We start from the raw sequence: 14,491 nt of genomic DNA on the forward strand, positions 1-14,491 counted from the left end.
TTTGAGTGTATTTTTCACCATCTCCCAGCTCCAGAAAACTACATTGTCTCAAGCACCTTCATCCTGTTGATGTCTAGCCTGGTTTATTCTGATGTTCCCCACTCCCTTGGGTTGTTGCCCACAACTCTGCCCTGCCTGTTGTTCTTAACCAACTTGCAGTCCTCTGTACTTTCACTGCTTTCCTGCACCTCAAATGCCATCCCTCCCAGGTCCCACAGTGACTCTCAAAGGCGAAGCTGACATTTGAAGATAAGCAGCATATGCCTCATCTTCATATTAGTGATGAGATCTGGAAATAATTTCAGCAAATGTCATTGTACAACATTGTGGCTGTTGGGCTGCAAAGTCTAATGTATCCCCCACGTTCTACTTTCCAAAGGTGCTGGCAGTCTTTGTTCTGCCTCAGGTAATATCAAGTTTCTTATCTGCTCATGAAGAGCACCCTTTTCCCCGCCAAGTGCAAGGACTTTGCTGCCTTTCAGTCTGAGTGCCATAATTTACTGTGCCCTCTCCTTGACCTCCCACTTTTCCTCCTTGAGAATCCTCATCTTTTCTTGCTCCCCTTTTCTTCCCCTGTCCCCCATTGACCCTCCTGATAACATCCCCTCCCTTAGGAAAATCACTACCTCTTTCCAACCCTTTCCTCTTTCTTTGCTGTTTCAGGTGGCTAATTAACAGAAATAATTCTGTCAAATAATGCTGGTTATAAGTGGCAACCACTCTGATCATAAATCTAGGCAGAATTATAATTTCTTTCTCTGAAAGATTGCTGCTTTTGACAGTGACCACAAAACTTACTTATACATTATTAGGTTTATGGCTTTTCATTGTCCACTAAACGTCGTGACTGGCTCAGAGTTGAGTCATTTCCTGCAGCGGGAACAAGATATGTGGGCTTTTGAGAAGAGAAGGAGAACTTTTTGGCAAAGAACTTTTTGGCAAAGAACTTAGGAGTTTTTTATTTCTTTAATTATAATCCTACTTTGTACATACTGCCTGTGATCTGAAGATCTCTAGCCCTTACAAACTGTTCCTTGCAACACCACTGTGAGGTTAGTAAGTATTATTATACCTCCTTATAGCTGGATGAACCAAGGCACAGCAGTGTTAAGTAACAGTGAGCCGGGGCAGATCTGAGCCAGGAATCTCAAGGCCAAGTCTCCTCCTCTAATCATTTAAATAAACCTCTTTCCCTCCATCTAACAGTTCTTAGGGTATGTCTACACTACGGAATAAGGTCGAATTTATAGAAGTCGGTTTTTTAGAAATCGGTTTTATAAATTCGAGTGTGTGTGTCCCCACAGAAAATGCTCTAAGTGCATTAAGTGCATTAACTCGGCGGAGCGCTTCCACAGTACCGAGGCAAGCGTCGACTTCCGGAGCGTTGCACTGTGGGTAGCTATCCCACAGTTCCCGCAGTCTCCGCTGCCCATTGGAATTCTGGGTTGAGATCCCAATGCCTGATGGGGCTAAAACATTGTCGCGGGTGGTTCTGGGTACATATCGTCAGCCTCCCGTTCCCTCCCTCCCCCCGTGAAAGCAAGGGCAGACAATCATTTCGCGCCTTTTTTCCTGAGTTACCTGTGCAGACGCCATACCACAGCAAGCATGGAGCCCGCTCAGGTAACCGTCACCCTATGTCTCCTGGGTGCTGGCAGACGCGGTACGGCTTTGCTGCACAGTAGCAGTAACCCCTTGCCTTCTGGCAGCAGACGGTGCAATACGACTGGTAGTCGTCCTCATCGTGTCCGAGGTGCTCCTGGCCGCGTCGGCTGGGAGCGCCTGGGCAGACATGGGCGCAGGGACTACATTTGGAGTGACTTGACCAGGTCATTCTCTTTAGTCCTGCAGTCAGTCCTATTGAACCGTCTTATGGTGAGCAGGCAGGCGATACGGACTGCTAGCAGTCGTACTGTACCATCTTCTGCCAGGCAGGCAAGAGATGAGGATTGCTAGCAGTCGTATTGCACCATCTTCTGCCAGGCAGGCAAGAGATGGGGATGGCTAGCAGGCGTACTGTACCATCTTCTGCCGAGCAGCCATGAGATGTGGATGGCATGCAGTCCTTCTGCACCGTCTGCTGCCAGCCAAAGATGTAAAAGATAGATGGAGTGGGTCAAAACAAGAAATAGACCAGATTTGTTTTGTACTCATTTGCCTCCTCCCCTGTCTAGGGGACTCATTCCTCTAGGTCACACTGCAGTCACTCACAGAGAAGGTGCAGCGAGGTAAATCTAGCCATGTATCAATCAGAGGCCAGGCTAACCTCCTTGTTCCAATAACAACGATAACTTAGGTGCACCATTTCTTATTGGAACCCTCCGTGCAGTCCTGCCTGAAATACTCCTTGATGTACAGGCACCCCCTTTGTTGATTTTAGCTCCCTGAAGCCAACCCTGTAAGCCGTGTCGTCAGTCGCCCCTCCCTCCGTCAGAGCAACGGCAGACAATCGTTCCGCGCCTTTTTTCTGTGCGGACGCCATACCACGGCAAGCATGGAGCCCGCTCAGCTCACTTTGGCAATTAGGAGCACATTAACCACCACACGCATTATTCAGCAGTATATGCAGCACCAGAACATGGCAACGCGATACCGGGCGAGGAGGCGACGTCAGCGCGGTCCCATGAGTGATCAGGACATGGACACAGATTTCTCTGAAAGCATGGGCCCTGACAATGCATGCATCATGGTGCTAATGGGGCAGGTTCATGCTGTGGAACGCCGATTCTGGGCTCGGGAAACAAGCACAGACTGGTGGGACCGCATAGTGTTGCAGGTCTGGGACGATTCCCAGTGGCTACGAAACTTTCGCATGCGTAAGGGCACTTTCATGGAACTTTGTGACTTGCTTTCCCCTGTCCTGAAGCGCATGAATACCAAGATGAGAGCAGCCCTCACAGTTGAGAAGCGAGTGGCGATAGCCCTGTGGAAGCTTGCAACGCCAGACAGCTACCGGTCAGTTGGGAATCAATTTGGAGTGGGCAAATCTACTGTGGGGGCTGCTGTGATGCAAGTAGCCCACGCAATCAAAGATCTGCTGATATCAAGGGTAGTGACCCTGGGAAATGTGCAGGTCATAGTGGATGGCTTTGCTGCAATGGGATTCCCTAACTGTGGTGGGGCTATAGATGGAACCCATATCCCTATCTTGGCACCGGAGCACCAAGCCGCCGAGTACATAAACCGCAAGGGGTACTTTTCGATAGTGCTGCAAGCTCTGGTGGATCACAAGGGACGTTTCACCAACATCAACGTGGGATGGCCGGGAAAGGTGCATGATGCTCGCATCTTCAGGAACTCTGGTCTGTTTCAAAAGCTGCAGGAAGGGACTTTATTCCCAGACCAGAAAATAACTGTTGGGGATGTTGAAATGCCTATATGTATCCTTGGGGACCCAGCCTACCCCTTAATGCCATGGCTCATGAAGCCGTACACAGGCAGCCTGGACAGTGGTCAGGAGCTGTTCAACTACAGGCTGAGCAAGTGCAGAATGGTGGTAGAATGTGCATTTGGACGTTTAAAGGCGCGCTGGCGCAGTTTATTGACTCGCTTAGACCTCAGCGAAACCAATATTCCCACTGTTATTACTGCTTGCTGTGTGCTCCACAATATCTGTGAGAGTAAGGGGGAGACGTTTATGGCGGGGTGGGAGGTTGAGGCAAATCGCCTGGCTGCTGGTTACGCGCAGCCAGACACCAGGGCGGTTAGAAGAGCACAGGAGGGCGCGGTACGCATCAGAGAAGCTTTGAAAAACAGTTTCATGACTGGCCAGGCTACAGTGTGAAAGTTCTGTTTGTTTCTCCTTGATGAACCCCCCCGCCCCTTGGTTCACTCTACTTCCCTGTAAGCTAACCACCCTCCCCTCCTCCCTTTAATCATTGCTTGCAGAGCCAATAAAGTCATTGCTGCTTCACAGTCATGCATTCGTTATTCATTCATCACACAAATAGGGGGATGACTACCAAGGTATCCCAGGAGGGGTGGTGGAGGAGGGAAGGAAAATGCCACACAGCACTTTAAGCACAGCACTTTAAAAGTTTACAACTTTAAAATTTATTGAATGACAGCCTTCTTTTTTTTGGGCAATCCTCTGTGGGGGAATGGCTGGTTGGCCGGAGGCCTCCCCACCGTGTTCTTGGGCGTCTGGGTGTGGAGGCTATGGAACTTGGGGAGGAGGGCGGTTGGTTACAGAGGGGCTGCAGTGGCAGTCTGTGCTCCAGCTGCCTTTGCTGCAGCTCAACCATACACTGGAGCATACTGGTTTGGTCCTGCAGCAGCCTCAGCATTGAATCCTGCCTCCTCTCATCACGCTGCCGCCACATTTGAGCTTCAGCCCTGTCTTCAGCCCGCCACTTACTCTCTTCAGCCCGCCACTTACTCTCTTCAGCCCTCCACCTCTCCTCCCGGTCATTTTGTGCTTTCCTGCACTCTGACATTATTTGCCTCCACGCATTCGTCTGTGCTCTGTCAGTGTGGGAGGACAGCATGAGCTCGGAGAACATTTCATCGCGAGTGCGTTTTTTTTTCTTTCTAAGCTTCACTAGCCTCTGGGAAGGAGAAGATCCTGTGATCATTGAAACACATGCAGCTGGTGGAGAAAAAAAAAGGGACAGCGGTATTTAAAAAGACACATTTTATAAAACAGTGGCTACACTCTTTCAGGGTAAACCTTGAAAGTTAACATTACATACATAGCACATGTGCTTTCGTTACAAGGTCGCATTTTGCCTCCTCCCACCGCGTGAACGGATTTTGGTTGAATGCCAGCAAACATACACTGCAATGCTTTGTTCTACAGTGATTCCCCAGTACGTGTTGCTGGCCTGGAGTGGTAAAGTGTCCTACCATGAAGGACGAAATAAGGCTGCCCTCCCCAGAAACCTTTTGCAAAGGCAGAACCGCAAATGCCAGGGCAAAGTAATCCTTTCACATGCTTGCTTTTAAACCATGTATAGCATTTTAAAAGGTACACTCACCAGAGGTCCCTTCTCCGCCTGCTGAGTCCAGGAGGCAGCCTTGGGTGGGTTCGGGGGGTACTGGCTCCAGGTCTAGGGTGAGAAACAGTTCCTGGCTGTCGGGAAAACCGGTTTCTCCGCTTGCTTGCTGTGAGCTATCTACAACCTCCTCATCATCATCTTCTTCGTCCCCAAAACCTACTTCTGTATTGCCTCCATCTCCATTGAAGGAGTCAAACAACACGGCTGGGGTAGTGGTGGCTGAACCCCCTAAAATGGCATGCAGCTCATCATAGAAGCGGCATGTTTGGGGCTCTGACCCAGAGCGGCCGTTCGCCTCTCTGGTTTTCTGGTAGGCTTGCCTCAGCTCCTTCAGTTTCACGCGGCACTGCTTCGGGTCCCTGTTATGGCCTCTGTCCTTCATGCCCTGGGAGATTTTCAGAAAGGTTTTGGCATTTCGAAAACTGGAACGGAGTTCTGATAGCACGGATTCCTCTCCCCAAACAGCGATCAGATCCCGTACCTCCCGTTCAGTCCATGCTGGAGCTCTTTTGCGATTCTGGGACTCCATCATGGTCACCTCTGCTGATGAGCTCTGCATGGTCACCTGCAGCTTGCCACGCTGGCCAAACAGGAAATGAGATTCAAAAGTTCGCGGTTCTTTTCCTGTCTACCTGGCCAGTGCATCTGAGTTGAGAGCGCTGTCCAGAGCGGTCAGAATGGAGCACTCTGGGATAGCTCCCGGAGGCCAATACCATCGAATTGTGTCCACAGTACCCCAAATTCGAGCCGGCAACGTCGATTTAAGCGCTAATCCACTTGTCAGGGGTGGAGTAAGGAAATCGATTTTAAGAGCCCTTTAAGTCGAAATAAAGGGCTTCATTGTGTGGACGGGTGCAGGTTTAAATCGATTTAACGCTGCTAAATTCGATCTAAAGTCCTAGTGTAGACCAGGGCTTAGCTAATTTGTAAGTTTGTGTCTTTAATAACTACTCTATTTGTTATTTGTATTGACCCGTTTTGCTTGGTCCTGTCCAAATACAGAACAAAAAGACAATCCCTCTCCCAAAGAGCTTATGATCTCAGGCTGGGTCTATACTACAAAGTTCTGTCAGCATAGCTGTGTCGTTTAGAGGCCTGGAAAGACAATGCCCTGTAGCCAACATTGCTGTGCCAGTGAAGCCCCCCATACAGACACAACTGTGCCAACAGAAGAGTGCTTCAGTTGGAATAGCAAATGTTGTTTGGTGAGGTGGTGTTACTATGCCAACAGGGAAACTCCTGTCAGCATATGTTGTGTCTACCATAGAGGGCTCTGCTGGTACATTTTTTAGTTCCTGCTGTATCTGTACTAAAGGACAGTAGTTCTTTCCAGTTATTAGCTTGCTGCCGTTATTGTGGTCTGAGTGAAACAACATTCAATAGAAACACATGTCCCTATCACTGGCTCTTAACTTTAAAACAAAGGTCAACTGAAATTAAAGGACTTGATTTTGCACAGACCTAAATGGGAGCACAAGCAAGGAAAGAAAGGTGTAAAAAGTCTCACTCCGCAGGTCTATCCCTGCATGAGTACTGAATACAATTGCACTCAGGTGGCACAAGGACTACACACTGCTGGCACAATCAGAAGGTGGTCCAGTGGCTACACTCCTGTGCACAGCTTGAGACCGTGTGTCTAAGGCCATGTCTGTACGAGCAACTTACAGCCGCCGCAGTAAGCACATCGCTTGTGCATGTGCATGGTTGGCTCCTTATGTCAGCGTGCTGTGTACTCACCAAGAGAGCTTGTATCTATGCAGAGTGCAGTGCACCATGAGTATCCCAGTGTGTAACTCTTCACCATACAGTGCACTGTCTTTTGGGAAGCTTTTGCAATGCATGATGGGGCTGAAACAAGTTGTGCCAGGGTGACTGGGAGCATGGGGTCAACTTCCCAGTTTGCAGCTGTCTCCATCCCATAACGTCATCTGTATCGCCATATTTTTCGCACTTTTTTTGTTTGTTTGTTTGTTTGTTTTTTCAAAATCCCACAAATCGGCATGGTTGTCCTCGACGTACATCATCTCTGACAAAAACGTGGAGCCTGCTCAGCTCTGCAGTATTTTCATGAGCATTGAAAGCACAGGGCGCACGATCCCGCAGTATTTGCAGAGCCGTGGGGAACATGACGATTCTTGGAGGACATGTTGCTATGGGAAATGGCAAGAACCAACTCCTGGCTAGTGGAAGCACTGGCTAGTGGAATCGCATCATAATACAGGTTTGGGATGATGAGCAGAGGCACAGAACTTTCGGATAAGCAAGGCCATATTCCTGGATGTGTGTACAGAGTTTGCATCCCCCCGGCCCCTGCCCTCCAGCTCAGCAACACCAAAATGAGAGCTGCACTGAGAGTGGAGAAACGGGTGGTGATTGCACAGTGGAAACTTAAAACGCCAGATTGCTATTGGTCAGTTGGGAATCAATTTGGAGTTGGGAAATCCATTATGGAGGCTGTGGTCCTGCAGGTGTGCAGGGCTCTTAATTGTCTGCTGCTACGCAGGACTGTGACTCTTGGCAATGTGCAGGACACAGTGGATGGATTTGCAGCGGTGGGGTTCTCGAACTGCGATAGAGCGATAAACAGAATACATATCACTATTTTGACACCAGACCACCTTGCCACAGAGTACATCAACAGAAAGGGCTACTTTTCTATTGTTATGCAATTGCTGGTGGGTCACCAGGGATGCTTCTCTGACTCTGGCTGGTCAGGGAAGGTGCACAATGCTCGCATTGTTAGGAATACAGGACTGTTCAGAAAGCTATCGCACCCCCCCACCTCCGACTGGTGGATTGCCACTGGCAATGTTGAAATGCCTATAGTATCCTGGGTAACCCAGCCTACCCCTTGCTGCCCTGGCTCATCAAGCTGTACATCGGCCACCTCGACACCACCAAGAAAAGCTTCCGCTATTGGCTCAGCAGGTGCAGAATGACAGCTGAATGTGCCTTTGGTTGTTTGAAGGGACACTGGCATTATTTACTCACAAGATGGAACCTCCAATAAGAAAAATATCCCAATGGTTACAGCTGCCTGCTGTGTCCTGCATCAGATCTGTGAAGGAAAGGGGGAAAGTTTCCGCAGAGGTGGAGCAGCTCTCTGCTGAATTTGAACAGCCAGATACAAGGGCTATTAGAAGAGCTCAATGTTGAGCTTATACGGCTCAGGGAGGCTTTGAAAGACCATTTTAATAGTGAGCCAGAGTGGTGGGTGTGGTGGTAGTGTGCTGTACCTGGCCCTGCTCTTTTTTGGCACGGTATGTGTTGGGTGGTGATAGCTGTACATGTAGAGATACAACATTATCCGTGCACCTACTAGTTTTTGTGTGTGAATGATCTTATGCGGTAAGTGACACTGTGCAGCAACAGGTAACTGGTCGCTTTCCGAACTGATGAGCACCGTCCAGCATATCTTGTGACCTGATAAAGATGAATTCTGTTCTAAATAATAGAATTATTCTGTAACAAAATCAGTGCAAAAACATCCCAGGCAATTTAAAAACAAATATATTAAAAACACAGTAAAACTTAATAAATTTAGAGAACAGAACTTATGAAGGGGAAATAACATTCCCATCCATTCCAGCTACACATATACCAACAGTGGCTTTCTCAGGTCAGCGTATGTGAAGCCGTGATTCTTCTAATGTCCTCCAGGGTGGAGTGGTTAGGGTGGTGCTGAGACCTGTAAGGCCACGCAGAATGTTGGGGGTTTTTAGGGAGGTCCCGATACTGAGTTCTCAATGGGCTGCAGAGGAGGCGAGCACGGGATTGTGGAACATGCAGGTCCACCAGAGTTTACAGCAGTGGTCTCCAACCTTTTTACGCCCAAGGCCACTTTTTGAATTTAAGGGCAACCCAGGATCTACCCGGCCGCTTCCCCAAGGCCCCACCCCCCTCACTCCATCCCCCCCATCTCCATTGCTCACCCTCACTCACTTTCACCGGGCTGGGGCAGGGGGTTGGGGTTCGGGACGGGGAGTGGGCTCTGGGCTGAGGCCTGAGGGGTTCATAGTGTGGGAGGGGGCTCTGGGCTGAGCCTGGGGCAGGGGGTGCAAGCTCTGGGAGGGAGTTTGGGTGCAGGAGGGGGCTCCAGGTTGGGGCAGAGTGTTGGGGTGCAGGAGGGGGTATGGGGTGCTGGCTCTGGGAGGGGACTCAGGGCTGGGGCAGGGGCTTGGGTGTAGGAGGTGGTATGGGGGTGCTGGCTCCAAGAGGCTGCAGGTTGGGTGATGGAAGAGAAATGCTGGGCCAGCATAACTGGGCCTGCTGTACTCATGCTATACCTGGTCTTAATGTTGCAGAGCCATTCAGAACCTGCCCACTGAAGGGGGTGGCACTTACCTCGGGTGGCCCCGGCCCCATGCCACTCCTGGAAGGGACCAATGTGGCTCTGCGCGCTACACCTCTCTGCAGGCACCGCCCCCGCAGCTCCCATTGGCCACAGTTCCCTATTCCCACCCAATAGGAGCTGTGGGGGCAGTGTTTGCAGGCAGGAACAGTGCACGGAGACCCCTTCCTCCCCCTCCGGGGGCCGCACTGGCCGCTTCTGGGAGCGGCTTGGCGCCGGGGTAGGCAGAGAGTCTGCCTTAGCAGCAGCTCCGCTGCACCACTGGAGATCGTGATCAACTGGGAGAGTCTCCAGGATCGACCAGTCAATCGCGATCGATGGGTCGGTGACCACTGGTCTACAGCATCTGTATTTTGCTGCTTGAGATATCCCATTATTTCCTGGTGCATCTCCCTCTCCTTTTCCTGTGCCTTTCTCCTCTCTCCCCTGTCCTCCTCAAGGCTGTCCGCAGTGTTCATCCTCCAGGCCCTGTGCTTGCTGTCTGATGTAGCACTGGCCTGTGGGATCTCATTGAACACGTCACCTTGAGTCCTCTCCTTTCTCCACCTTATCTGGCCCAGGCATTCTGTGGAGGGGGAAACTGTGAAGGCTGCAATGGCAGCAGCTGCAGACAAAACACACAGAGGTATTTATTGTCAGTGTATTTGCTATGAAAATGAAACTTAAGAGGCTGAAATCACCCTCCCCCTCTTCCGCTCCCCTTTAGTTTTAAGCACTAGATTTTCACTTCTGCTGATAGGCACCGACTTGTACTGGCGCCGGTGGGTGCTCAACCTCCTGCTGCCCCCAGCCCTGCCCCTTTCTCCAAAGTCCCTAACCCAGCTACGCCCCCTTCCTGCCCCTATTCCTATTCCTTCCCGAAATGCCTGGCCCCACCCCCTCCCCGGGTGTGCCATGTTCCCACTCCTCCCCCCTCCCTCCCGGAGCTTGCTACAGCTGTGTGGCATCGGCAAGCGCTGGGAGGTAGGTGGAGGAGCAGAGATGCGGCGCGCTCGGGAGGAGGCGGCAACAGAGGAGGAGGTGAGGTGGGGCGAGGAGGGGAGCTTGGCTGCCGGTGGATGCAGAGCACCCACTAATTTTTCCTTCTGGGTGCTCCAGCACTGGAGCACCCACGGAGTCAGCGCCTGTGGTTCTGCTTGGGATTGCTTATGCGTGGCACCAGTCACAGCCCTAGCCATGGTGAGTGTGGCCCACTGAGGGTTGGGGAAATGAGGGAATTGCTCAGTTGAATGATTCTAGTAGCATAGGGCAGGGGCACTGGATACTGGCACCGTTTTGCACAGGGTCGTGGTGATTTTAGCTATGCCTCACTCCTGAGGGTAGCAAAGGTAGAGAGAGCACAACTGCGGCTGGCATCCTGAAGCTGCTTGGGCCTGTGTATGCTGCTAGCCCGTGTACTGCAGTGGTGCTTGCTGAAGTTTTCACTGAGTAGCATAGGAAGGCAGCCTTCCCTAGAAACTTTTGGCAGAGGATTGCAGAATACCCCCATGAAAGTTTCATTGAGATCTCTCTGGAGGATTCATGGGACATCCCTGTGCACGTAAACAATCTGCTCTGCCTGCCCCCTGCCTAACTAGAAGGAATGAAAAGCAGATAGCAACTCCACCTCTCTCGGTTATACCACTGTCTCTTCCAGCATGAGTAAATTAATGAAAGGTCCAAAGATGTGTCCTGCTACTTTGGGGGTGCCCTCCCTGTAACTGAATATCTACACGCTTCCCAAGGTTCCTTCCTCTGCTTTGGGTTCATCCACGCTCGACTGGCTGGGCTGAGGTGGAGTCAAAAACAGGTCCCGGCTTGCTGCACAGCTGGATCCCCCCAGGTTGCCTGTCCCCCATACTCTCTCCTCCTCTTCTTCATCCGCCACCATCTCCTCCTCCTCGCTGTTCACAGCAGGGGCTTGTGACTCTGGCTCATTGGCGGTATCCACAGTGCTGTTGTGGGTGGTGGGGTCTCTGCTGAGTATGACCATGCAGCTCTTTGTAAATGCAGCAGATCTGTGACTTGGCCTCAGATCGATGGTTGGTCTCCCTGGCCTTCTGGTATGCCTGCCACAGTTCCTTGGCTTTCATGCGGCACTGCTGCTGTTAGACCCCTTCTCCTGCATTCCCCCATGCAACCTGCTTGTAGACGCTGACATTTCTGCACCTGGTTTGGAACTGCCTGCACAGCCTCCTCACCCCACAGGCCCAGGAGATCCAGTATCTCCTGTCTACTCCAGCCAGGTGTGTGTCTGGTGTGTGTAGCCAGCATGGTCAGCTGGGCAGTTGCATATAACAACGGAGAGCTGCTAGGTGTGCTTGCCAAGCTGGGCAATCACAAAAAAGGAATTTCAAAAATTCATAGGGCTTTAAAGGGGAAGGAATGCATTTCCGTTCTCAGTGACCCCAACAGCAGAGTTCACAATGGTGACCAGAGAGGGCTGTGTGGGGCATTGTGGGAAAGCTGCTGGAGGATAGTTAGGGTTGCCTTAAGTAACTTGGTGTCTACACTCAGACTGTATTGACCTAAGTACATTGACTGTGGCTCTATGCTACTCAGGGAGGTGGTGGTCTTAAGTTGGCGTGCAAGGGCACTTACATCCGTGGGAACCTAATTTAAGTGTAGACACAGGCACAGCTAGGTTGATGTAACCTGCCTTGCATGGATCTAACTGTGTAGTGTAGACTGGGCCGAAGGCACACTAGCTACCAGAACTCCTGCCTTCTATCACAGGCACTGATTAGCCCTAAGATTCTTGACTGGAGAGTCATTTCTGTGACACTGCAGCACCATCTAGATCTAGGTGTGAATCACCACTCACTCAAAAGTTTCTTTTCTCTCCAGGAATTCATCATGGAATCCTGGTCATTTGAAGAGTTTAAAGAACAGGTTAGAGAGACACCTGTCAGGCATGATCTAGAGCATTGGTTCTTAACCGGTTTACCATTGTGGGCTGCATATGCAGGTCTCTGTGTTATGTGGGTTGCATCGACACAAATATATATATATATATATATATACTACCTCTACAGCTACAAAAAATTAGGTTTAGTATTTGTTATCTGACAGCACTATGATTCAAATTGATACGGTGCCTTTCATTTCAACACTGGCAAATGTCTACTAAGAGCATTTTAAATTAGCAAAAGAAGTCAAAACATTAACTGTTAAAAATCAATTAATGTACTGTAAGGTTGGCATGGCTGGGTGTATTGCCCCCCTCACTTCTGCGCTGCTGCTGAGCTGAGCACCCGGAGAGCACAGCTGTGGAACCTGCCTGTAAAGATGGGGAGCCTTGCGTGGTGTGGAGTGCCTCCCCAGTATCTAGACCCCCCCCAACAGCGTGCTGGCACACATGCCTGCTCTGCAGAGACCGGGTGCCCTATTGGGGCAGAACAGCTTGTCTAGGGACTGTCTTCTCCAGCACCCAGCCCCGCACCCAGGGACTGCCTCCCATGCACCTAGCTCCCCACCTAGGGACTATGCCTTACTATCTAGCCCCCCATCCAGGGACTTCTCCCAGTCCCCTAGGACCCTCCTGCGGTCCTAGCCCCTGACCTCCCCCCACATGCCCACTATCTTACCTCCACTGCAGGAAGCTCAGCTGTGCTGCCCGCCCTGCCCACCTGCTGTTGTGGTCCAAGTGTGGGGCCTGTGTTTGCACCCCCTCGACGGCTTAGTGCCTGGGCAGGTGCCCCTCACATCCGACCATAGTTACAGCCCTGAGGATATTGCATGGGCCACAGCTGTGTGCTGATTAGGCCACAAGTTGAGATCCACTGGTCTAGAGATATTTAATCCTGCCTCAGTGCAGGGGGCTGGTCTAGATGACCTCTCGAGGTCCCTTCCAGCCCTACATTTCTGTGCTTGTATGGAGAGCTGATGGATTTATGTAAGTACCTGTGATTACCGGTGAAACAATAATGCCCCGCACTGATAGCATAGTAGCTGACTTTGGTATTTATAACTAACTAGGCCAGCAAAGTAAACATTCCTTGTCTGACATGAGAAAAAAACAAAGTAAATAGATATTGCAGTTTCAAGGTGAACATATTTGAAAGCTGTAGATGTTTAAAGTCTTCTCCTTTGGCTCTAGGAATGTGAATTGCAGCAGGGTCCTATTAAATGCAGATCTGCAGAAGCACTGTAATAAAATTGAGCACAGTGGGCAATAATTTAAAAAGAATGATGAGGTCCCTGTCACTGACTCAATTACTGGGTCCCTGCTACTCCCAAGGCTTTCAGGAATTTCAGAGATCATGTGGGCTTGGAAAAGAGTGGAGCCTTATTGTGAAAAATCCCATAAAGCAGGTGGGAGGGGAGGGGAACGTTAATTAGGAACACCTGCAAACCCCACAATGTACTGTACTTACTAATTAAGTATAAAGGTACTGGTATCAGCACTTCACCTTGAAGTGGGCATTCAACTCAGTGGGTATGTTCTCCTCTATGGCAAGAATGTAAATCCTATTAACATTAATGCAAAGTCATGGGGAGTATCTAGGGGAAGAATAGCATACTTCGGGCCAGATTTATCAAAGATATTTAGGTGCCTAAAGATTTGCAAATGCACCTACTAGGATTTTCAAAAGCACTTACCTGCAACGCTGGGCACCTAAATAAATATTGAAAATCTGGTCCTTGATGTCTGTTTTGTGGATGTGATTCTTCCCAACCGACTGTTGGGCTGACTGTGTTACATCCTGCCACTCAGTTTGTTTACTTTCTTCAGCTGTCCATAGGTTTAGGAAGCTTTATTTATGATGAAAATACTTCACCTTCATAAACATTTAGAAAGATGGGTCATTGACCACAACAGTACTCTGACAGCTGCCTTATGAGGGACACCTCACCTCGGGGAAGCATGTATTGCACGTAGTTAGGCTATTGTTTTAAAATCACACTGGGCTTATATATCTTTTGTCTTAAAGTGTGTGTGTTATAAATAACCAAACCGCCTTCCTCCTTAAGTGCTCTCTTTTTATGTTAAGGCATTGATAGAGGTCTAGGAGTCTTGAAACTTGTGTTCTATTCCAGTTCTGCCACAGTCATTCTGGGTCCCCTTGATATAAGTCACCCAACATGCCTCAATTCATCCATCTGTAGAAAGGGGATAATACTGCTTCTTGTAAGGGTATTGTGAGGGTAAATTAATGAAATG

At 49.9% G+C, this 14,491-nt stretch overlaps 1 protein-coding gene across 1 annotated transcript in view; it reads left to right on the plus strand.

Moving 5' to 3' along the window:
* LANCL2 (LanC like glutathione S-transferase 2) overlaps positions 1-14,491 on the plus strand; it is a 56,373-nt gene that overhangs the window by 29,210 nt on the left and 12,672 nt on the right. The window lies entirely within an intron of this gene.

This window comes from Caretta caretta, chromosome 2 (genome assembly GCF_965140235.1).
Source record: "Caretta caretta isolate rCarCar2 chromosome 2, rCarCar1.hap1, whole genome shotgun sequence".
Classification (NCBI taxonomy): Eukaryota; Metazoa; Chordata; order Testudines; family Cheloniidae; genus Caretta; species Caretta caretta.